The 26882-nt window shown below is 38.8% G+C and overlaps 1 long non-coding RNA gene across 1 annotated transcript; it reads right to left on the reverse strand.

The window, feature by feature from the left end:
- Positions 1 to 24070: 24070 nt before the first annotated feature.
- LOC122984394 lies at positions 24071 to 26349 on the reverse strand. The gene is made up of 2 exons (XR_006403876.1): positions 26081 to 26349; positions 24071 to 25767 (listed from the first exon to the last, which is right to left on the reverse strand). It is a non-coding gene; the product is annotated as an uncharacterized LOC122984394 (long non-coding RNA).
- Positions 26350 to 26882: the final 533 nt, after the last annotated feature.

The raw sequence follows: 26882 nt of genomic DNA on the forward strand, positions 1-26882 counted from the left end.
GTGTGAATAGGCAGCTGGCCGAGGAGTGCCTGTACAAAAGAACACACAGTGAGACGGTGCTGGAGATGAGGCCTTCTCTATTCACCACCTCTACCCCCAAACTAAAAAAAAGAGAGAATGAGAGAAAGAAAGCGAGGGGATGGGTGGGTTAGGGTGGGGGTTGCGGTGGTCGTGTAACAACAGAGCGGAGTGGAGTGGAAATCGACAAAACAGAGAGAGAGGAAAAGAGATGGAGCGAGCAGATGAGAAATAGAAGGTAATCACAGGAGATTATCTTCTTGTGATGGAGGCAGAGCTGCAAGGATAAGTAGGCTATCCTGAGGAGGACGATTCCCAACCAGTCAATAAAGCCGCATGTCTGGAACCCTGATATGGGTGGGTGGGGTGGTGCTTGAGGGGCAGTTAGGGCAGTAAGGGGCCAAAAGTGGTCCTCATGATGTAGGGGCAGTAACACTTCAGGGGGCCTGTGGATTCAGATTTCACGGCATGTGTTCCAGTTCCCACAGAAATACACAAGAGGAAGGTGCTGGACAGGATACATGCGGCAAGTGTTTGTTTCGTGTGTGTGTCCCAAAATGACATTGAAAAACACAAGGTGCTACTGCAGCTACAGGTAGGGCTGCTCCATTATGGCAAAAATCATAATCACAATTATTCTGGTCAATATTGAGATTGCGATTATTTAACATGATTATTCATTGACTTTGGAAGTCCCTTAAAATTTAACTGAAAATTTTTTTATTTTAAATTAAGTGAGATAATAATAAAAATAAAATAATTATATATATGTGTAATAAATTAGATCACAATAAATGACATCAACTATGTGGTAGTGCACTTCCACAATCTACTGAAAACTACTAAACATATCTTCAGGTGTGTTCACATGCACTTGAGTAACCAGGTTACAGTCAATTTTCTCCAGAAAGCTGATTTCTTAACTGTTAAGTGAATGAGAAACCTTCTTGCTGTAATTTGAGCATGGGATTACAGAAACCTGGTTTCCACGGGTAGATTTTATTCCCTGGAGAACACCGATTTCTCTGCCATGTATGTACGTAACCAGGTTTCTAAATAGCTTTTTACAAGTAAGCATGTGCACAATAACAGACCGCAGACAGAGAAAGTACGGCACCGAGCGGCTGGATGAAAGGAGAGATCATTACAGAGAGCGAACCATCCTTGTATCTAAAATAATAGTGTCCAAAGTCTGACTGTATACTAAAACAAAGTAGCCTGTTAGATGTCTGAATAAGTCAGTCTCACTGCTGAACATTTGACAATTCAGACACACTGTCGTTGTGAGGAAGTGCTCTACTCCTTCTGTCTGTCTCTCACTGCGCTGTTTTATTTTTATGGGAAGAGAGATCAAAATCCCCAGACCCAACTTGAATTCAGCAAACCTGTAAAAACATGGAAGTATAAAACTTTCCCTCTGCACCACAGGGTTTATCTCAGGAAACACCTGCATGAACTGGTCAAATGGTAGGTATAAAATGTCTAATTAATGCTAAGTTAAATAAAAAATGTTCCATGTTATTATTTAAATCTATCAAATTATTAAAATGAATTACTTTCTTTAATCAAGTGCCTGTCTTTAACACGGGGGCAGTTCTCTGAAAGGTTGAAATAGAATTTCCACAACACTGAGTTCAATCCGCCTTCACAAAAACATTCTGTTAAAGTTGGAAACTGTGTTATGACAGTACACTTGACAGCCAATCAGCAGTGGGTTCAGTGGTTCAGCAGCAAATGTTCATAGTAATATATTATAACTAACATATACCATACAAATACATAAGAAAATAAGAATATGAAAATACTATTATATCTCCTTTTCCTGCAGAGTAAAATTGTTCTGGCAGATAAATATTCACGCTTACATGTAACCGTGTGTGTGTGCAGTTATTTTCCATCTATTCATACTGTATGTTAGTTTGTGTGTTCATTGCTGTTTAAACCATGCAGAAGTAGTAACACTGTATTCCAGCGGGGTTTTTTACACCACTAAAGCATCATGCGTGTGTCATTTGTAGGAAAATGATGCATTTTGGATGAGGCAGGTTGGGGAAAATGGCACCTGATATGACCTCCATTTTACAGAATGGTCACAGGCATAATGGAAACCCCAGGAGGTAAGGGGGTTGACGGATACAACCATGGCACACAAATACGTGCACGTGGAAACACACACACACACACACACACACGCATCTACAGGTGCTTTAGGATGCACACATCTTCCTACACATGTGCACATTTGAAGACGTTTAAAGACTGTATGATAATAGATATGGAGGAAAATGCAACACATAAACAATGTTGTTGCATGGGTACCCTTCAAAATAAAAGTCTTTACACTTGAAACAACAAATAGGTTGTTTCTTATTGCATTTCAAAGTGATCCATATGTTAAAAAAGTGATTCAGGAGTTTATGTTCAACTTTTGGTTAAATTTAGTCAACCTAAACTTGGTTGAGGTTAGAGAAGGACTGTGACTATGATTAAAAAAACCTATAATATAGTAAAGGACATGCTGTTTCAAACTGTTTCATATGAATTAAAACAATGTTTTCTTTCACTGTCCAAGGAAATACCCACCCAAAACATTCAACAAGCTGTCTTTACAGTCCACATCTGGGTCCCTGCACCTGAGCTTCACTCAGCAGTAAACTACAAAACTTGTAAAATGCTCAAAGAAGGTCTCTCCTTTCTCTTTCTCTGTGCCACTATCTTCTGTTGGTCATAAAGACGTGATAAATGCCAGCAAATAAACCATCTGTTTCCCCACAAACTGTCAATTAGAAGAATCCCACCTTATCCATCACAGCGGTGCTATACTCTCACAGGGAACCATCGAGCAGCTGTAGGCCTCATCTGTGCACTTGCTGCCGCTATATGCAGCATGGTGGGATACCTGCACGTTTAACACAACAGATGTTTATGACTGTATGTGTGAGTTTGTGTGCATGCGTCAGAGGGTGTGTTTTCTGCTTTTGAATTTATGTATCTTTGTGTGTGTGTGTCTCTAAATGTGCAAATATGTGCGGGAATGTGTGTGTGTGTGTGTGTGTGTGTGTGTGTGTGTGTGTGTGTGTGTGTGTGTGTGTGGACAATGCCAGCCGCCCCTCCACATCTCTTGCCATCTGGATAATTGATCGTTTGCTATCATAAAAAAATAAAAAGAGAGGGAATGTGTCATAATGGGCTACTTCTTAAAACGCTGCCTGCCGCCCCTAGTTTTTTTTTTTTAATCTGTTTTCAACGTCTGTTTTATTTGTGTGGGGAGCTGCCAGTTGTCATGATGATTATGAAGAGGGTATTATGGGGAGGGATTATTCATCATTGTGATATTTTTGAAGATGATCAATGACCTGAGGCTTTGAGTTGGTGTTTAAGGGCTGAACACACAGCTACCTACTGTACTTTAGCACAGATGTATGTGTCATGTATTAAGGTATTATAGCAGTAAAGCACCTGAGAGTTTACCACAGACTGACCTATGTCCTAAATTTTAATTCAGACAAAAGATTTTCATTCTTTATATAATTCATAAAATGTTTTTTCCCCTATTTTTTATGTCAAGCTCCATAATTACAAGTTGTCACGTGCTATTAAAGCAATGAAATGATGTTTAATACAACACAGAAGAGATAAAGAGCCTTTAAGAGCCTTTAGTTATGCTTTATTGCACGAAAATACAGTTTAACTAAAGCAGTTGCCGTGCTTTGAAAAAAAAATTTGTTTGTACAACAAACACTCAAATTCTTCCAAAAAAAGATCCTCATGAACTAAAAAAATTCACTATGTAATTTCTTATTTCAACATTGGTTTACATTCCTATAATCCTCTATTATCACCAACAATTTGTGTTTCCATCACTTACCTTAATGTCAATGATATGTCCAGACTGGGGATTAGATATGTTCATTAGCAATGAATATGTCACAGATGATTGTTTATTCAGTAAATCATCAGAAAATCATAAAAAGTTTCCATTATGATGCCTTTAAATGTATTGATTGGTCTGATTAACAGTAAAAAAAAACCAAAGATACCAAATATATTCAATTAACAATTATATACAACGGAGAAAAGTAGCAAATATTCACATATGAGAAGCTGAAAGTGATCATTTCTGTCATTGCCACACAATTAAATGAGTTCATCACTTATCAAAGTTGTTGTCGATGATGTGTCTGGCAATCTATTGATTGATTAATCGACTAATTGTTTTGACCAACAAGTCCTCCAGGCAAATTTAAGTGTGTGTCAGTCATAGGAAGAAACAGCAAACATATGTTTTCAGGGCCATAGTTTATCTGCTATAACCATGATCTTTCTCTGACCTCATCCATACTCTACTTGCCATGTGCAGATATTGTAGAAAGTTACAATTTTAAAAATGGGCATGAAAATCATGTTTTTTTATGTAATGATAAAGTACAATGCAGTAATGTAACTACTTTAACACAGTAAAAGAACATTCTTCAGAATGACTCCTTACACTAACACCATTACATGACATGTACTTCAAATACATATACTGTAATGTTTTACAGTATATTCCTTCTCTTAAAGGAGCTGATTTAAGTCAGACTGATACTGCTTACTACACTATGAATGTAGGTCATGAACAGATTTATGTCAGGCTCTCTGTTCTTTATTCTGCCAATCAAAAGGTGTGTAATCTGAGTGGAGGTGGAGTTTCACTCCACTGCCTGCAGTTCATTCTCATACCAACAGCAGCAGCAGACAGACTGGGTCAACCTTCAGTCTGTCTGAAAGTTTGGATTGAAATGAACTAATTTTAGCATTACTCTGGCGTGACAGCACGTGCTGCCCTACAGGGAGTATTTACTGTGAGTGTGCAGGCTGTCAGGAGCAGACCGGCTCATTCAAACCGCCTGGTGACTTACAAAACACAGGCTGCTGAGAGAAAGAGCATTTCCCTCTGTGTGTGTGTGTGTGTGTGTGTGTGTGTGTGTGTGTGTGTGTGTAGCATGTATGCGTGTATGCACATGCATGTATGTATTTTGTAGTAAGTAAAACTGTATGATAGTCAGTTTATATACGAATGAGGTATGGTATGATGGGCCTGCATGTTTACAAGTATACAAATACACACATATATATATTCCATGAAGAGGACTATAAATTATAGATACATATATTATAGTTTGAAATTTCCCTCAGGATCAATAAAGTTTCAATCTATCTATCTATCTGATACTGTGGTATAACCTGCTGCATTACTGCATACAAGATTACATGCAAGATTGTAGATCACAGTATACTTTCACACTCGTACATATTATACTATTACACAGGTCTGGCCTCAGTCTTTTTGGTGCTTTGTGCAGAGCTTAATTCAGTTCCATTGCAAAAAAAAAATTGTACCTTGGAAATCTGAAACAATCTGTTAATTCAATAGTTTCTTTAAATTGGAACATGCAACATATGAAATCAGAATAAAAAGGGCACATAAATCTTGACAAAAATACATTTTTGCTTTTAATTAGCTCCCCCCACAATCTGTAATGACATACAAATACATATTTAACTCTAAAAGCCTATACGAAAACAAGAAAGAATGAAAATAAGCGTAGGCCCAGAAACCAACACATTCCTAATTAAAATAATAATTAAATTAGAATGAAAAAGGAGAGAAAATAAAGAAAAAGAAGGAAAGAGAGAGTTCGGAAAGAAATTAGATACAAAAAAACGAAACAAAACCCCAGAAATAAAGTGAAAATGAAACACTATCCCACTCCAGCATGACCATAGACCAACCTACAATTTAATTCAGCAATACAAAAAGGAACACAATAAACATTAAACATGCAGTTTCCTACTTTGCCCCTTTTAACCACAGCTTTATGAGGAAAATGATCTTATCACTCTTTAAACAGTGTCATACATATTCTGTACATTCCAGCTCTTCACTGAAGCTGTATGACATCTGCACAGAGTGAAATATCCAAACCCCAGATGTTTTTCATGGCGGCACCATTCTATCCAGTGGAAATCTTTCAGATGTTTGTGCATCATTTTATGCAATTTCCCTCAAATTCAGCCTGACATCTGTGATGTCTTTGGAAACAATATAATTGAAAATAAAGTTACATGGGTTTAATAGGTTAACTCTTTGTGCAATCAACTACCACTGAGAAAAAGACCAAATGAACCCTGTAAGATTTAGTCTTCTTAATTGAATGTACAATTATAATAAAAACAAAAGCAATGATAATGTACTTTTAAAGACTTAAAACACAAATAAAATTCAAACTTTTAATCTAAATTTACAAATTTCATATCTCATTTGAGGGCCCCCTGGTGGTCACATGGCCCTGTGCAGCAACTTTGGTCTTCCTTTAATGAACTGAAAGGAAAACACAATGCAGACGTCAACACACAAATGCTTCCCAATATGCATCAGATTACCATTAAAACATATAGTTGAGATGCATATTTACAAAAAACAAAAATCTTCTCTCCTTAAATCTTCTCTCCTCGCCTGCTATTACAGACACTCACACACAAACACGCACACACATCAGACTAGCCTTTCTCTGGCTTCCAATAAACAGCAACATTTGCCCCAGTCATTTAGCTGGCACTATTGTCTATCTAATCCAACTCTGTTCCCAGCAATATCTTTTCATCCAGCCCTCTCTCTCCCTCTCCCCCCCTCACCCTCCCCTCTTGTTCTCAGATGGCTTCCTCCACCTCTCTCCCTGTGCATTATGTAGATAACCCGGGGACGCCATATATCCCCAGCAGGTCAAACGGAGGTCGCAATCACACACTGTGACAGTGGCAGCCAATCCTAGTCTATCATGGGAGGAGGGGAGGGGGCCGTGGTTCTCTATGCGAGCGTGTGTGTGTGTGTGTGATGGTGTGTGTTGGTGTAGCGGGGTTTAGATGAGGTGTCTGTAACAAGCCTGTAAGACAATGAGTGCAGTGGGGGAGTCGGACATTGGAGGAGGGGTGAGAGTGGAGAAAACTTTGATCTTGTTGGAGGGAAAGAGGGAGAACATGTGGATGGACAGAATGTGAGCTGGAGGAGTGATGGGAAAATGGAGGTAATACAGGATGAAATGAAGAAGGAGGAGAGAGGAGATTTTTTTTGATATTGGATACCGAAGCACAGATCACACACACACACACACACATTCTCTGCACCGTCATAACCAAGCTCATTTAACAAAATTGCAATTGAATTGTTCTGTGTGGAGTTTGAACAGAAATCAAGTCAAACTGAGATGAGAGAGACAGCTCAGATGTTTTATTATCTTTTAAAAATCAGCAAGTTCAATAATCAGAAACCATTTACTTCTTCAAAAAGTCACCATTTAAACATGATCCCTCCATATAACCTTATTCCTCCAGATCTGAAACATATAAAATATGGGATATTTCAAACTGTAGACATATAAAAACAGCCTCAACTCAAGGTCCAACTTCTACTTTAACTTTGTGCACTGAGGAGAAGTTCTACAAAAGTCCTAAAAAGTGCTCTGAAAAAATGTTTGAAAACCAACACCAACCCACAGGTTTGGTGGGATTTTAAATATGCTCTTAACATTGGATAAAGTACAATGCAAACAGCATCTGAATTTTCGCAGTAATATTTGTTTTCCTTCACTCACCTGTCTCCTGATTGACACACTTGGCTTCAAATGTCACACCACTTATTCTGAGAGTTATAATTTAATCAAATCAGATCACATAGACATCAACCTCAGCTGAAGTCAGGAAGGTGCTTTACCTCATGATCCAATAACCCCCCCCCCCCTCCCCTTTCCACACACTCCACTCACAGTTTACTCAGCTTTTATTTAGACTCTCTTTAGACTTTCTTTTGAAGGTGGGGTTCAAATACAGTTCACACTTTATTTGGGATAGAAGTACAAACGTGATGTTATTTTGCCTTTTTTTGCGAGCAGCTCATAATTTAAGAAAAAAATGAGGCAGATGCCTTCCAACAATGTCTGATGTAGTAATTAATCGTGTAAAACCTGGCTTTCAATAGTCACAGTTACATATTCTGTAATTAGGCAAATCTCATTTTGCAGAGGACCCCTGCAACAACCTGAAGGACATTCAGAAGTCACTGTGAATGTTGTTTTGATAACCACTGCCTTATTTCTGTGGTCCTCCTTACATTTCAGGGGCTTTAGAAGGCTAAGATCAAGGCTGTGCTAATTATACTGTTAGTCATAATGTAGGGAGGGGAAGAATAATGGATGAATCTGTCTTTTCCTTCAATTGTCCATCTATCCATCACATGAAGAATCCCTAGCACAACTTGGTGGGATGATGCAGCTCACCATTGCACTCACTCACAGTGAGAGCCACATGGAAGGTGCCAGATTTATAGTGTAGGTCAAACCTAAGCCTTTTTTGGACCTGTATGGAATAACTCAGGGACCTCATGTGATTTTTGGGGATAATAACCATGCATGGTGTTCAAGTAGATAAAGCAATGGCTTTCACAAAGCCCTCTTGATCCACTGCACATCTGTAGAGACTAGAGCAAGTGTACAAAGGGGTTGTGAACCTGTGAGTAGATAGATGAGCCTCCTGAATTTGAACACAAAATGCTATCAAAGCTCTTGTTAATAGTTGTAAAGCCAATAAGTCTTGACCATGAGGAATAGTAAATTATGGTATGGTTAGATTTTTAATTCTGAAGTTGTTTTTGATAATTCAGCACATCTGGTGTCTGGGACTGGGTGTTTCAAATCACAATCATCAAGAGTGCACAGAGAGGTCATTCAGCAAAAGAAAGGCCTCCAACATCAGCATACCCACATGCCTAAGAAATCAGAGTAGACATACATCTGGAATCTCACATTTACATTACCCAATAAATCAGAAAAATATTCAATTGACCCGAAGTTCAATAATTACAGGACAGAGCTGTTGATATTTTATATTTTTCTTGTTGTGTAAAAAACCCAATGATGAATTGATTTACTGACAAGTATTGTGTGTGCTTGATATATATTATTCCTCTGTGCCATACAGCTCCATTGTTGTCCAATAACACATGAAGGAGCCAGACTGTTGTACTGGGTGACATATCCCTGCATCACCATGAGCACACACTGTGGTTTATTTTGACTCAGTCCCACACACACTGTCCTGTTGCCAGAAATACTCACTAGAGCAACCAATGTGGATTAATCCGCCACTGAAAATAGTCCCCAACAATTGCACTATTTCCTCCTATTTGAGTAACATTTGATAAAAACTGCAATGGCCAGCTGTTTTGGGGAAATTACTTTAAAAAAAAGAAAGTATATATTTGTGTGCTGTTTTTAAAGATTTATGTTTTTGGTAGGAACAGGTCAGAAAATACTGAGAGGCAGGCTAAAAAATTGTTGGTTTAACTTTTTTCATTTGTTGACAATAAGAGAAATATATAAAAGACTTATGCTTCAGATACAGAGAACCAAACTTAATTCTAATCATTTACTTTAAATCAATGTGTAAAAATAAACGAACAATATCAGAAGGCAAAAATAACAAAATAGAAAAAAAAAGAAACTGTACATTGAGGCCAAGAACACTGAAGTACCATTCAGTATTGGGGCCTAATGGATGTTATGAAGAGTTGGGACAATATTACAAGAATGGCAGGTTCACACTTAACTGAGAACACAGATGACCTATAAATTGCTATGCAATTATTAAGAATGACAGGAGGAGCCCAGGTATTAGTCCTATGCAAATAAGACTTAAATCATCTTAGAAAGTTATCTCTCCTACGTGAGAATGAGTTGAAATTTGGCACACATGACCAACTGTACTCCGTTCACACACTGACTCCCACAACCATCAGCGCAGTACAGTATATGGCCACAAAGGAACACACTGTCATGACTACAATGTAGATAGTCCTGCATACAGATGTGACACTGACCTTTTTTCCCACTGACTCATTCCTGACTGGCTTAGACGACGACTGCACAACACATTTATTATCACCACCAAGGCACACACACACACACACACACACACACACATACACAATGTCTTAGTGTTGTTTTTCATATGTCTGATTGTTCTGATCCCTGCTCCTCTGCTGGTGTGATCAGGCTCAGCCAGAGTGGATGTGACAGGTGGGCACAGTCTGTTTACCCACCACGATCTGTGTGTGTGTGTGTGTGTGTGTGTTTGTGAACACAGTGAGGAACGTTCATGGGTGGCAACCATGGCAGATAACGCAGGTTTCACTGGTGTGTGTGTGTGTGTGTGTGTGTGTGTGAGCAGGTTATAAATACATATTACATTTGTGTGTATGTGTGTAAATGTGGCATGATTCTTGTTTCAGGTCCATAAATTTTAGATTTAGTTTTTCTTTTTTTTTCTTTTCTCTCACACTTTGGCTGTTTTCTTTGTTTGCATTTCTTGCTGTCTTAGAGTTTGTCTTTCTTCCATTTATTTTTCTTTTGGTCTATTCCATGCTTTGTCTTTCTTGTTCTTTTTTCTGATTTTGTTTGTTTTTCCTTGCTTCTGCTTTTTTGTCTCTTTCATGCATTGATTTATATTTGTTCTTTTCTCTTGCTATTTTGTTGTTTGTATTTAGGCCTTTTCTTGTTTATTTCTGTCCTATTAAATTTAGTTTCTAGTCATGCTTTGCCATTTTCTCTCTTTATCTTACATCTTGCTTGATGCTTGTTTGTTTGCTCAGTATTTCTCTTTCTTTCTCTCTTTCTTTATTTCTTTCTGCTTATTATAAACAAAGAAAAGCTGGTTCACCTGTTCAAAGTGATCATGAGGCTGCAGGTATCATAACGTGTACCTCTGCTGCCCCTTGTGGTGTCACAGCAGTGTGGAGAGGAACCACAGCAGATAACACAGTGAAACCTGTGTTATCTGCCATGGTTGCCACCCATGAACGTTCCTCACTGTGTTCACAAACACACACACACACACACACACACACACACACACACACATACACACACACACACACACACACACACACACACACACAGATTGTGGTGGGTAAACAGACTGTGCCCACCTGTCACATCCACCTGATCACACCAGCAGAGGAGCAGGGATCAGAACAATCAGACATATGAAAAACAACACTAAGACATTAGTAGACTTTGTGTTTGTGTGTGTGTGTGTGTGTGTGTGTGTGTGTGTGTGTGTGTGTGTGTGTGTGTGTGTGTGTGTGCTGGAACTGACCTGTATTTAGAAAAAATGATTTTACATAGTGATGTGAGAATGATGGATGGTTAGATCAGTGCAGAAATCAAAGATGAGCTCAGAGTTGGTTTGATCACAAACCAAGTCTGAGTTAAACAATATGTGTGAGTTAAACAGTACGTGCGACTTAAACAGTATGTGTCATGCATTAGATATGCATTATATTGCTAACTGTAGAAATACACACTGCAGTCTCTCACCAAGTCTTGTTCACTTGTTCACTTCACTTTCACATTCTCCTGAAACCTAAAACATACATGACGTAAAGCAGAAAGAGTTGCTCTCTGCTGTCTGCATCTTTGCTTTCAGCTGAAACTCTTGCATGTGTAAACATATACATGTATAGATCTTGATTTGTCTTGATTCTGCTATCTAGTTTCAATTTCTCTTAGTTATCAATATCAAATTATTCTGCCAGGATGAATAAAGCATGTACAATAACAAATATACACAGGGGTTAAGAAAATAGAAAACATGCAAACACATGGTGTATGGATATCATATATCATATAAAGTAGGGGTATGAGCACAGTTTACATTGCAGCATGATGTAAATGATACAGTGAGAGCACAACAATATCTGTGTTTACTAAATTATCTTAAAACCCTAATTTAATTACTAGTAAAATATCCAAATAAATTAAAGAAATATTTTGTTTTGAAGACAAAATCATTTTTTTATCTAATGGAAGGAAAAACCTTTGCTGCTATGAAAACTGTACATTGTTAGCAGTTAGCTCACAATCGGATTAAATTCCAACCACTAACACCGTAACAGCTTTTATAAATCTGACTAAATGGACACTAGTAACGTTTAAATAATGGACTGCTGTAAGAGAATCATCATCATCATCATTTCTTGTTCAGTCCTTATTATGATATGTTTCAGTTGTTTCAAGCAGAAATACTCTAATACTGTGGATCTTTTTTCTGTCTTTGGCAATACTTTAGGCCTATACTGTCCAACAGTTCAACATCCTTGTAAATACTGTATATTTGTTTGCCAGATTCTGATTCAAAACAGAAATACCGGCCTCCATCAAATTAGACATAAAATACACCAGCTGTCTTATATCTTTATACACTTTGTCTTGTAAGCTAGTCACCAATACATCCATGAGTCATTTTAGACACTGCTTGTTGTGACTGTGCCTGATGTTTGCTGGTTAAGAATTATTCTGCTCTGCTTCCTGCTTCTGACAAAAATATAGATACAAGTGTAAATCAGACAGCTTTGGAGCTATTTAATGATGTTTTTTTCCCACTTTTGGTAGAGTCAGGTTAGTTGTATATCTGTACTGAAGCCAGGCAGAGAACTGAAACTGATATATTGATAGCTACTGTACTGGTGGGCACGGTTATCAGTTTCCCTCTGCTTCAAGTCAAAGCGAGGCTAAACATGCCTCTGATCATTCTCTGGAACTTATCTAGCCAAAATGTAGCACCATTCATTTAAATTCAGACGTGGTCCATGTCTTATGATGGATATGATGCAGTTCGTTTAGCTGCAAATAGCTGAACTGATCAATACAATATACTGGTTTGTCTATGGATTTATTCTAATGACGCCTTTTTTTATGTCTGCATGAACATGTTTCATCCCTAGTCTCCATAGAGGGCAGATTTTTATAATTAGGAGGTAAATTTGTCATGAGAGCGAGATAGGTTTGGTGGTGCTGGTGTGTGTGTGTGCGTGGATAGGTGGGGGACGTAACAATCTCCTGACTGTTTACCTACAGGGGGGCAGCCACCGTCGCCCTATATGTCGACTCACTTCTGATTGGAGTCATCCCAGCCACATACGGATTAATATTTAATGTTGAGGAGAGAGAGAGAGAGAGAGAGAGAAGGTGGGGGGGGGGGGGGGGGGGGGGGGGGGGGGTGCAGAGCTAGGCTGCTGTTTATTTTGGATATTGTGAAAATATGAGGAGAAATTTGCAATTTTATTGGTTTTCCGCAACCGTAAGAGCTATGCGAGAGCTGTGTGTGTGTGTGTGTGTGAACAGCTTTAGATATGTGTGTGTGTGTTTTGTGCCATGTGTGTATGTGTCTCGGCAGCTCTGGTGACCTTCAGACCTCAGTCCCTGAATGTAAACCCTCCTCGCCAGCTATCCTGCCTCAATCAACCATTCAAACAAACACACACACACACTCCTTGCCAGACCCATTTGGTTCGTGCTACAGGTTTTCTTTTCTTATCTCATGTTGTGAAAAAGAAGTCATGTATAATTCACATATTAAAAAAAACCCTATAAAAATATCTAAATGACACTTATTCTTACGAAATCCTTTATAAATATGCTACATACATTTGTATTAGTACGTATTATAGTCCAGCTATAATCACAAATGTAATTCCTGCTCGCAGTCAAAACTCAAAGGAGTTTTTTTTCCTTTTTTTTTTTTAAGAAATGCTCCATTAGCCTCCAATTCTCTGAATGCAGGGCAAAGTATGTGCTTGATCGACAGCTGAGCCAGCACTGGCACACAGACAAAGTGTGCACCAACCTGTGCTGGCAAGAGTAGCTTACAACCCAAGCACAATTGCAGGTCAATTTTAAATCTTTTCAAAATTTTACAGCTAAGTAGCTATCTAGACGTGAATGTTGAAAAAATGTTAACCTCGGTGTATATTCGTTTGGCGGCTCATTCAGCCACTCAGTGTGTAACACAAGGACTGTAGGGATATAAGGAGATAATAACGAGACACTAATGTAGGTTGTTCAGAGTCTGTGGTTCTGTTTTTGATCATTCTATAAGAAAAGATTTTGCAACTTTAGATTATGCAACAGTAGAAATACAGCATTCACGTTACAAAGCAATCTACCAGAAATGTGCACTTAATTGGTCAGCGCAGCACCTTGTCAGATGATGTCTCGTTACGTAGTGGCAAAAGCCTCTACCAGCTTCAAGTTTTTCGCAAGATGTCAGTAATCTCACAAAAAAAAATTAGGGGACTGCTTTTGTCACACAATGCCGTCGTCTTTCAGAATATTACATTTAAATAACATTACATGTTACTGTTTTAACATTTGTTAGTAAAACAATTTCATTGACTTAATGATATAAATATAATAATTGTCAAATAATTGTCTACGTAGACAGAAACAGCAGCAACGGGTATATGCACAGACTGTGGGCATACCATCATGCAACCATAAAGAAAAATTACATATATACTATATACAGTACCAGTATATATCTATATATATATATATATATATCTATATCTATCTATCTATCTATATATATATATATATATATAGATAGATATATAGATATATAGATATATATATATTTATATACACACACACACATATATATGTATATATATGTATGTATATGTCTGTATGAAAAAAAATATGTCAGTTTCACTTTTAAGTAGTGATAAAGGATTCATAATACAATAATATCCTTTGTGTCAGCCAGGCATACAAAGCAGCTCTTGGCTGCATTACTTTCTCATGGTGTCCATTTCACTGTGGGATAACTTGACCTGTAACCTCTGAGCTTGTAGCCTCCCCAGCTTGAGAGGAAATCGCCCACTGAACCAAAGGCGTGTACAGGTCACTGGCCTTTTCTATCCACTCACCGGGCTGAAAGCAACCCCCATGTGCCTCAGAAGCTGAATGAGAACAGGAGAAAAACGGCGACTAGGAGATATAGAGCCTGTGAGACGAGGAGCGAGGATGGTAGGAATCAGGCACAGGGAGGGCTGAGGGAGGCAATTTCAACAACTCTAACTTCCTCCACAAAATTACGGCTAAATGGAAAAATAATGGAAGTGGCATCATTGGCCTCCTAGCACGGCGCTATTAGTATGCCGGTGACATGGAGCGGGGCGACCGACAGCAGTTATGTATTTTTGCAAGTATGCATATAATTTATTGTGGGGAACACAATTTACATGGGTAGTCAATGCCTGTTTTATGGGCTCACAAATAGATGTATGAATTGAAGCATATAATGGTGGGGAGCAGCAGGCACAAATACATTCTAAATCTTCCAAATGTGTTCCACGAAAAATGTAACCAAGGAATATAAAACAAATTAATTCTTGGATGTTTAGATTTAGATTTACAAATCTAATCGAGGGAAATTTGCCCTCACTATGTGGCCAAGGTGTGTGTGTGTGTGTGTTTTTTGTCACATATATAAAGGTGTCACATTGGCATGTACAACCAAAACACATACAGTGACAAAGGCTCACTTAAATTTATTTACATATTTATCACTGTCAGCACACGTTAATAACATGATTGTGATGTAAATGTAGCAGATTTATCTGGAAAAAGGTTGATGTTAAGAATGAAAAGACACAAGCAAGACAAAAAGCAGACAAAACGACGTTAGAGCACATACAGTAGAATGCAGCATGAATGAAAGAAATCATAAAACCAATATAAACACTGTATTTGACAATCACACAAGACTAAACATAAAAATTAGAGCATTACAAGCAAATAAAATAATCACATAACACACATACACACAGAAAAAAAGGCTTGCATGCAACAAAAAATATTATACATCACATGTGGCACGCAGAGTTCAGATATATTTGATAGACCTTGACAGGCAGAGCAAGATGAAAGTTTCCTTAATATCATGCTGGCTCTGTTGTTTCTCCCATAACCAAATATTCACCTTCCTAGCAAAAGTACCACAGGTTAAGTCTCTCAAATCAGTTAGGGGTGTGTTCCAGTCATCTCTTGGGCCTGTCAAATCTACCCACGGCTCCACTGTGCCTTTTTCAGTTAAAAAGGAAAACTGTTAAGTATTTTGAAGATTAAAAGTATCGCATTTGCGTATTTAACCAAAATCTCCTACTTTAAAGATCACACTTTGCTAAAGTGTCACAGTAATGGTGACGACTTAGCTTTTTGACAAACGTGCAACACACATTGTAGATGTCAATTGCCTGTAACACATACTGAATGTGTCATGCAGATATAAGTAATCAAGGTACAGCAGCCAGGATGTGCCAATCCTGGGGGCGAATGTGATATAATTTGTCCTCCACCAGGTCGCTTAGGGATTTAATATGGTTACCATGTGATCGCAATGTCCTAGTCTGACCAGGAACCTTTGTTACATGCCATCCCTTCTCTCTGTGCCCCCCTTTCCTGTCACCTTGCCACTATCCATTGTCAGAATAAAGACAAAAATGCTTCTGTTGTCAAATAACAGTATGAATCTGATATTGGACGAATCAAATTTGAATATACTCACAACTTTTTTTACATGTTTTTTAAGGAAAGTTGAGAGTCTCTTATGATTCCCAGCTATTTGAAGATCTGTACTACTTGAAGTTTCGTGCCCTGGACAATACCCTGGGTTCTATATTCAGAATCTATTCTTTTTATAGAATTAAATAATAATAACAAAAAAAAGTGTAGTTTTTGAAAAGACATCCAGTAATGCAGGTTACTGTGAGTGTGTGTTTTCTAATGAGAGTGGACATACAGGTAGGCCTTCCACTGAATGTCCAAAACACATTCCTATAGCAAGCTCTGACTGTGTACATCACAAGTATGTAGACACTCAAACCAAGTATGCAGACATCCAGCTAAACCTGATTTTGGGTGATAAAGTCTGACTCGTAGTCGGAGCTCCAATTCATCCCAAAGGTGTTAGATGGGGTTGAGGTCAGGACTCTTCCTTTACCAAAGTCTTGCCACAATGTTGAAAACACCCCTTTTCTCTAAAATCATTGGACGTTCTAACATTAAGATTTCCCTTCACTGTAATTGACCGAATTATGAAAAATAGCCCACAAACTACAGAAAAGTAAGTGGATGGAGGTGACCACATACTTTTGAGCATACAGCCTTCATCTCCACACACAGTCCTAAAAAGGGTCTTATGGAAGAGTGTGTCTGACCAAAGTGACATCCAACTGCTTGCTGATACCCTCCTATCTACCTTTCACAATAAAAGCCTCTTCCAAGGGTTATGGCTGTCTGTCAGTGACCCAGGGGCCATGATGAATTTGAGATAAGACACCTTTAAGCCCTTACTCTTAACTACCAAAGACGGGGTGGGGACATCAAAAGCATCTCAACACTACAAGAGAGGTAGGTGGGGGCAGGGGGACGATGGTGATGGAGTAAGGGGTCGCTATTACTTTCACAAAATGATGTCAAAGGAAAGAGGTGACAGGCTGCCTAAGCTGTTTGCAGGCAATGGAGGGGAGGGGGGGAGGTTAAGATTTTTAAAAGAGGATATTGTTAATGCATTAGCCTGTTAAGGGTTTACACCACTCACATAAAAAAACAGGGCAGCAAATGAGCCCACAGCATAAATCCTGCTCAGCAGCCCTGTGTGAGGAAAGAGAAAGAGGAGAAGAGGGGATTTGTCCTTGGGTGATCGAGACAGAGAATGTTTTCAGCGATCAATCATAGATATTTCGGCACAGTGAGTACATGGAATGACTAATGGTATGGGCATCTAAGAATAAGTAAAATTATAAGAGTAGGCTAAAATAAACTGAAGTCAGTCCCAGGTCATATTTTGAGATCTTGTAAAGGAGTACACTAATATTCACTGAACCTGGCCCATCATTAATTAAAGTGGTAAATGATGAGAGAAGCTAAACTGTCCCATACTAACATTTAGCATAAATTATGCTGAGCGACAGCAGGCTTTATGCGAACACTTCCACGTGGTCTGTAAGTGATGGAATAAGACTAAAACTGCATTAATCAATATTTTTATATAAAATTATATAATAAAATTACTATGTTTAATATCAAAGGGGTCACGCATAGTGAATTATTGCCAACTCTGCAATTTCCCTTTTATTGCTTTTTAGTGTCTTCTAGCTTATTGTTTTAGTTTTCGGACAGGAAACTCTGCTCTTATTAACCTCGTTAAGCAGCATCAGATCACCGCTCTCAGAGAAAAAAGCTTTGGTAAGTCCACTGTTACCCACCTGTTCAGCATAAGCAAAAGTACATAAGTATTATCAGCCAAATATATTTAAGTTAAGGATAACCACACCACCCTGTATAAACTAGCATAAAATGGGTCAACTACAAGTTCTCGCCAACCTCTAAAAACCTCTTCAGTTCTTCTCCCTCCGAGCTCCTGCTACATGTCTTAGCCAGATCCAATCCTACTCATGTGTGGACCAAATTCTGGAGCAGGTAGTGGTGGGAACATGATCCGACCTTGATCTAATCTGACTACAAGCCGTACTCTGCAAGTTTGGGCTAAATGGCCCCCATGCAAAGGAAACTTATTTTGTGTGATTATATCTGTGATCTCATTCTTTTGGTCACTACCTAAAGCTCATAACCATAGGTGAGGGTTAAAACGCACATCGACTGGTAAATTGATCTTCTTCACCATAACAGTCCGGTATCATGCACATATTACCCCTGACTTTGCACCAATCCGCCTGTTGATCTCACATTCCATCTTAGCATCAGTCGTGAACAAGGCCCCGAGATACATAAACTACTGGAGAGTGAGCCAGTACCATGGCCTCAGACAGGGAGGTGATGACTTTGAATTTTAATAAGTGTGATTCAAAGGCAATATTTTCTCCTAAATCCCAACCATCTTTACTGGATAACATGTTGAGTTGTTCTTATCCTTTCCCTGATTTGACTACATGAATTACCTTACCTTTGTGAAATGAGCAACATACTGCTGGCTGTTCTAAGAGAAGGTAAACTCTATTCCGGTGACTCCCCTTTTTATACCTTATTCTCTCTCTCTTCTCCACATGCCCTCCCCATCCTACTACTATCCTCCATTAGGGTCAGCCTAGCCAGCCATGTCCTCCCTCTCTCCTCCTCGCTCCCCCTTCCTCCCTTTTTCTGTCTGCATGGCTGATCTTGTTCTTTCTTTCCTTCTCGCCAGGCAGACACCTGGGCAGGCTCAGGCGATCGATACCAGGCACGGCCCTTCAGGAGAACCCTGTCAGCTGCTACTCCGGATCCATGCCGCTCCGGCCACCGCTGCACCATCAGTCAAACTCATACCACACAAGATGGATGTACTCACATACACGCAGATACAGTATGTGCAAAAAAACACTAAGATAAAAGAAATAAAGCAGGAGCTGAGCCAGTTAGAGTTAAAATTTGGCGGTCCATATAGATAATCTACATTTTAATCCTGGCAATCTGGCAATTCTGGCAAATGCCATATGGGCCGGCCCACCTAGTGAGCCACAAGGCCACCAGCAATGTGGGAAAAAAAATTCAACCAGTTGGCTGTGGCCCACTTGATGTTGGAACAGCCCATGTGATTGGGGGTTACAGCATCCCAATTGTCAATAGGCTACCTATTGGCAGGTGCAGGAAGTGCTATCGTTGTCCTCCCCCTACCCCTTCAAGTGGATGCGTCCATCCATGTAATGTCAAAGGTCAATCGGGAAATAATCAAATCAAGACAGAAAGAGTGGTAGCGGTCGCTGCCCTGTACAAATAGATAAAAGTCCCAAAAAGTGAAAAGATGGAGCAGAAAAGGTCAGAGAGAAAAAGAAAAACCACGCAAAATCCTTTTAGCATTAGCATGCCTAGCTGCAGTGATAATATTAACATTCCACCACCAAATGAAGAGGAGGAGGAAAGAGTCTGGACAGATGAGCAGGCTGAATCCACTGGAGAGCAGGGGCAAGAAGAGGAGGCCACTGCCAAGGATGAGTGAAAGGTGCATGACAACCTCCAGCAGGTGATACTGCTAACATTAGCTCTTGTAGCGACAGTGTTAACAGCGGAGCTCCGGATCTGACCCTTTTGGTTATGCAAGTGGCATGCCAGCGCAGCTTTTCAACTTGAAAATTCATTAAGAACAGATTACTGAGCACTACATCCTGAAGCGTTCATGGTTATGTCTATAGAAAAAGACATTCTTATGGCTTTGGACACTGATGGAATAATCGACAGGATGGCAGAGAAGAGCGCACTGATGAGACGTCTTCTCACCGCCTAAGGTATGACATGCTATATTATTCTATTCACTGCTTAAGGCCGCTGTGCTATGCTGTTATTTTAAATGAAGTCAGCTGATTAGTCACTCTGGGTCTGCTCCAATAGGGTGCAGACATGCTGCTTGTCACAGCCTGACAATAACAGTGAATGAACATTAAAATAGTTGCGGTAGCATGAAATCCTGACTATTAAGCCTGATGTGTGAATTGCATCAGATCAGCTGCAAACACAATGTCGGATGATTGACATCATAGAAAGCTTTTGTCCAGTGTGAAAATTAAGTTTTGGCTATTTTGTTTCATGATGACAGCATTGCATTTTATCATAAACTACATTCATGACATATGATTATTTCATATTTGCTTTACTTGTGAAGTTATGGTTTGTAGCATAAGTGCACCAAATCTTGAGTTGAACATATCAATTGTCAAACAAATAAAATCCTAAGTACACCTCTTTGGGTGCTGACTTTTCCTCTAAGATATATATTTATTTATTTATGTATTACATTATTTTATGAAACCATGTAAGTACACTTGTTGTTAGGGTGTCAAATTTTTTTCCCAGTCCAACCCAGCTGTAAGTGCACTAAAAACAAATGAATAAGCTTATTAAATTTGATTTAAATAGAACCTTATTAGGTTTAATGTCCTCACTAAAACTGAAAAGTGCAATTTATATCTGCAATCACTACATGTTGGTTAATTTTTAGCGGTTGCCTAATTAATGTTCACCACCTCAGCTCCGGACGCTGTCGCCAAATGCTGCTCATGGGTGAATTGTTGGGTCACTGGAAATTAAAAAGTACGGTCTAGACCTGCTCTATGTGAAAAGTGTCCTGAGATGACTTTTGTTGTGATTTGGGACTATATAAATAAAATTGAATTGAATTGAATTGAACCTGTACATACTACCTGAAATGAGATGAGTAGCATAGGATGTGACATTAAATGTATCTGACACATTGAAATAGAAGGTGTACCCCACTTGATCCTAATACTGATGGTCACAATTCTGAACCATTAAACTGATAAGCCTAAAAGATCAATATGATAAAAGTTTAACTGGGAAATTTTGACTCTTTGTTTTGACCAGCAAGATTATTTTACTAGAGAAGACTTGCTATTCCGTTGGTCTTGTTGAAACTACAAAAACACACTGTAATACTACTTCTACTTGGAAGTGGAAGTCATTGGTGAAAAGTTTCATTCTGGCTTTTTCATAACTTACTTATGGAATTTACGTTTATTAGCTGCAGCTGCTGTCATTTGCAAGTGTTGATGCTGTTATTTCAACCAATGACAGCGATGGTCACTGCTGGCAATGAATGAAAAACCTGCTAACATTGCCTAAAAGTTTTCTGTTATATTATTGTTTGCAAAGTTAACGAGATAAAGTTCCATAAGAGATTTTTTAGCATCAGAGTTCAGCAAATCTGGGTATTTTGCAGACCCTGAACCTGGTCCAAAACAGAAATGGCTATGTGTGATCCATTTTTAAATTTTAACGTCAGTAGGATTTAATGAATTGGGCCTGAGAGCCACAGAGGAGTAGGAGAGTCAGAAAGTATTGAGAGATGGACTAACATATTGCAGGATTGGGTCTTTTCATGGGATTTGTTGAAAAGATTTTTAAAAAAGAAGTAAATAATAAGAAGAGGAAGAAGAAGAAGATTGGGTTTACATGCTTTGAAAAGGAAACATATGCATACACATACAAGATTGGCACATTGACAGAGACACAGAGATAATTCAACTCACAAGTAATGGTTTTCACATGACCTGGAGTATGTTTTCACACATACACGAAGCATGAAAACACATACATATAGGATATATGAATGTGCAAATATACACACTGATGTAGACACATACACACACACACACACAAACATAAGCACACAATAAAAACGGCATGCACCAAGTCCCAACTCTTATCAATCTTTAACCAGGCAATTTCTCTTAATGCTATAGTGGGCCCAGCAAAACAAACAGGGGCGAAAAATTAATAAAGGTCTTTGAGATAAATAATACACCAGAGTGCGATGTCAGACCGAGGATTGTTTTTACTTTTAGTTATTGCTTTCGGTAAGTTGACTTGAGGGTTTTCCTCACCGTGAGGCTGAAATCACTTTATTGCCACTTTTATATCAGGTCTTTCCCGTTCCTTCTCCACAGCTCTCAATTTAATTAGAGTTAAATGAATTTAATTAACTACTTCTCGTTTGAGGTGTCATCACATATTATATTTATTTAAAGTATTTTTTATGGCATTAAGTGGCAGTAGAGAGGGTGACAGGTCATGTTACAGACAATAGACCACTGGTGCATGTATTATTTTGACCTTGTTAACTTCCACCATCCCATTGAACCTGACATTACTGTGGATATGTTTTTATTCTATAAAACTTAACTTATAGACGGGTCAAAACTGGACTTTTACATTGGTTGGTCCAATATATCTGCAGATGTACCAACATATGTGTTGGCCCATAGGTAACAAGAAATTGCAGTACAGAAATGCATAGTTTGACCAGCAGAGAGCACGAACAAGTTTATTTTATAACTGTAAAATGTTTTGCTTAGTACAACTCTAAGTTGGGGGATTGTATCAAAAATGTTTGTTTTATAATGTGTTTTCGTAACAGCCATCTAGGTCAAATTGGTCACTATAAGCAGATGATTCTTATAACCGATTTTTTTTTCTTTTTCTTAATTTCTCATGCAGATTACCATCTAATTGTTATATGTATATTTATTACATGAATATAAAGTAATGAAATGGGCAGCTTCACTATTTACTGAATTTTATTGACTTTCAAAATACAGATCAGCTGTTTCAAACACTTCGCTGCTGCATCTCGTTGGCTCGTTTTTGGCAGTTTGTTTTAAGCGTCAAGGAGACAACGTTTTTCTTTGAGAAAAAATGACTTTTTTCCTTTTCTTTTTATGTGATGATTTCAATGTGCATGCAGTGGAAGCCCCCCAGTCTGAAGTAGACGAGTTGTGCTTTTAGGCTGCGGGGGTGGGGGCCGCAGGGGCGCCACAGAAAGAAAGTTGAACTAGAATCAACTTTTGGAGAAACGCAACCTGTTACGCTGTACAACCCTGCCATGAGGAAAGACAAAAACATTACTAGGAAATTTCTCTTTGTTTGATAATGTTAAAAGTAAAGTTAGGCTTTGTTGACGGCTTCCCGACTCATTTTAAAAAAGACGAGAGAGAGAGAAAGAGAGAAGCAGTGGACGAGCGAGCTAGAGAGTGGATGAGGAGTGAGTGGTGGTAGCGTGAAAGCCAGTGAATGAGAGGAATACAATGTTATTTTCTGATTGATTCATGGCGGTTACAATAAATCACGCCCCACCCCTGCACCTCTACACAAACTTGCAGAGGTGCGACACAATGCCCAATTAACGGTGCCGCAACCACAATTCAATTCCAAAATTCAATTCGATTCAATTCAATTTTATTTATATAACACCAAATCACAACAAAAGTCATCTCAGGGCACTTTTCACATGGAGCAGGCCTAGATCATACTCTTTCATAATACACATCATGTGTATTATGGGAGTAAAGTAAAATGAAAATAGAATTACCATAGTTGAAAATGTTTTTTTCCACATGTTTTCAAGTATGAAAAGTCCCAAAATGAACATTAACCGGACCATTGATTATTATAAGTGAATTATTTAAACAGCATTTGCATAGGAATGATTCTGTCCTGAGCTTTTTGATCATTATAAGCGGTTGATCACTGTAACCGTGATCACTATAAATGGTTTCCACTGTATATCATTATTGGGTTTTTCAGCTTACAATAAATATAATAATATATATCTTAATAGTGACCTCAAAATTCTGTTATGGGATGGGTTTTTATTTTTCATTGATTTGATAACTTTTTAATCGTCCTTCTGATGTCCATGTGATGGATACACTTCACTTTTAATGGTACAGCTATCTATACCAGTCATGTGATGGCTTTTGCTTTACACATGCTTTCACAAGTAACTGCGACCCTAAGCATCGTTTTAGTCTTCAAGTCTATTTTCTTCTAACTTAGACTGATTGTGAGCACTAAGAAAATGCCTCTAAATTCAAAGCACTGAATAGATCCAGTGTGACACTACAGTGTATCTATTTTAATTTGTTTCTTATATCACTTGTATTGTTGTTAATTCTGCTTTTGTTTTCTTTGTTTTTCTTTTTTTATGAAGTGTGTTAATATACTTTTGAGTGACAATGTCCTATAAATAAATCTTAACTTGACACTGATAGAGGACAGCCACTGCTGCACTTATGCTGCAGATGTGCTACTTACACTAGATGAGGAGTAAAACCCTGTGAAAGTATGAAGGTGATCAAATGAGTTTACAAATGACCTAGATGACAAACAATATCATCCTATTGATGGGGCTCAATATCAGAAAATGTTCACATTCACTATTTTGGAAGGGAATGACAAATAACACGTTTTGTCTTTTAGGACCTGCCGGTGGGGCTCAAAAGAAGAATCCACTAATGTATTCAACATCCTGTTTCATCACACTGTGTCCTAACTGAATGCAACATGAGCGAGCATCAGCAACAAAATCAGTTTGATTGCTTTGTTTTCTATTTGAATATCCTAACTGGCCACGAGCGCCACAGCATTGTGCAGCATGATGCATTGCGCCGTTTTGAGCTGAACTTGAGCTCGTCATGGACAAGGAACAGCTGATTCTTTTAGTGAAAATTAGGAGGTATCTCTACAATACCCCTCTTAATTTCACTACAAAAACTTAAATAAGGTAGCTGCCGGCTGGAGGGAGATGGCAAGGGTGCTGGTTAAGTTGCTGTTGACTATATTGTATGTAATTTCCAGTAAAGAAACATCTAAATATTTTACGTTACGTCTCCAGTCTGATCTTGAGTGCACAGCTGATAGGTACATGGTTTGTTTACATGACGTAAGTGAAGTGCATATTTAACGGATTCAGTGTGGACCAACAGCATCCAATGTTACGCGATGATGACGAGTTATCTCTACGATACCTCCTCATTTCACTACAAAAACCTAAATAAGATAGCAGCTGGTTGGAAGGAGATCACTGGGGAGCTGTAAGTTTCTGGTTAAGTTGCTGTTGGCTGTATTGTATGTTCAAGTGCATATTTAATAGATTCAGTGTGGACACTGATGTTACGCGATGAAACGTGGTATTGGACACTCGCTTGCTGTTAGGACACGGTATCGGTGATGTGACAAATGCTGTGTCAAGTGTCAATTTTGCCCACATGCTCACATTTCATGAATGAAACCTCTTCTGTCCACAGACCAGGAGAGGCACAGCATCCTTGCTCCGGTATAGGCATGATCTGGTTTCTAATGTGCAGCAATGAGCTCATATAAAGAGGTACACAGATAAATCAAAAATGAATTCACCGTCTGATCCTTAGTAGGTCACCGCTTTGCCCACCACCCCTCCACTCCTGCCATTAGGGCATAATAGGGAGAGTGTGGTGGGGACAAGGTGGATGAGACATGCAGCCTGAGGAAGAGGGAGAGAGAGCGTGTGATCTGAACGTGGGCTGGGGTGTGGGGCAATGACCATCTGCAAAATGAAAACAAATGGAGTGTCATCCCCCAGGAGGAAATCTATCCCCTTCTATTTTAGTCATCAATTCCATGAACTGGTTGGTCATGTGATGGAGACTGTGTGCATTTCACTCATATGGCTTTTCAAAGGCCGATACTGATCATATTCCAACTGAAATTCAGACAAGACAATTCAACAGACTAGCTCAATGACACTATGCACGATCTAAGTGGTCACAATTCTGTCTTCAGGGTGTACCAGCAGAGGTCTAATGGTGTTGAATGGTTTGTGGTAAGTGTTTACTCCTTGTGACAGTCCAGCCACTTACTTTAAGGAAGTCCCACTGGGATGTTTCTGGTGGTCCCCACTGAGTTAACAGTGTCAGTCAGTCCTGGCCTCTGGACAGCTGTAGGAAGGTCAAGTAGGTCATTTACATCCAAAGCCAAAGACCAGCCTTCAAACGAGATGGATTACAATCACTTCTCTTCTGACCAGTGTTCCACTTAGGTCAAGTGAGCAAGTTCCATTCACTGATGAAAACTCTGAAAAAGGTAGTAAGTGGATTGAGGTAATGGGCCCTATCTTACGCCCGGCACAAAGCGGTGCCAAGTGCAATGCAAGTGTCTTTGTTAGTTTAAGACAGACGCAGTTGTCATTTTCCTGTCCAGCACCCATGTTGTTTAAACTTTGTGCACTTGCACCCATCAGAGCGCCCATGGGCGTGTTGGTCTAAAAATGAGGTGGTCAGGCGTGTTGTTGGCGCATTGCTGTCTTGAGGCAGCGGAAAGCAATTGTGCGATTGACCAACAAAAACCTGGTCTGAAGTCAGTGGCGCAGTGTTTCACTGTTATTTTAAGGGCACATTATCAAGACAGTAATATGTGCCTATGCAAAAGATTACAAATAAAAGGATTACAGTGTGAAAGATTATTATTGTGTATATTACCATATTTTAAAAATTATGTCATAATGCTTTGTCATAATATTTATCAGAATTAACTAATCGCAGTAATGACGGATGAAATTGTCTAATTATTTGACCAAATCATGGCAATACTCGTAGGTATTTAAACAGACGGACAACAACGGATCAGACACAGATCAACTTTCCTGCTGCATCAATACATGAT

The sequence above is a fragment of the Thunnus albacares genome, chromosome 6, assembly GCF_914725855.1.
Source record: "Thunnus albacares chromosome 6, fThuAlb1.1, whole genome shotgun sequence".
NCBI lineage: Eukaryota > Metazoa > Chordata > Actinopteri > Scombriformes > Scombridae > Thunnus > Thunnus albacares.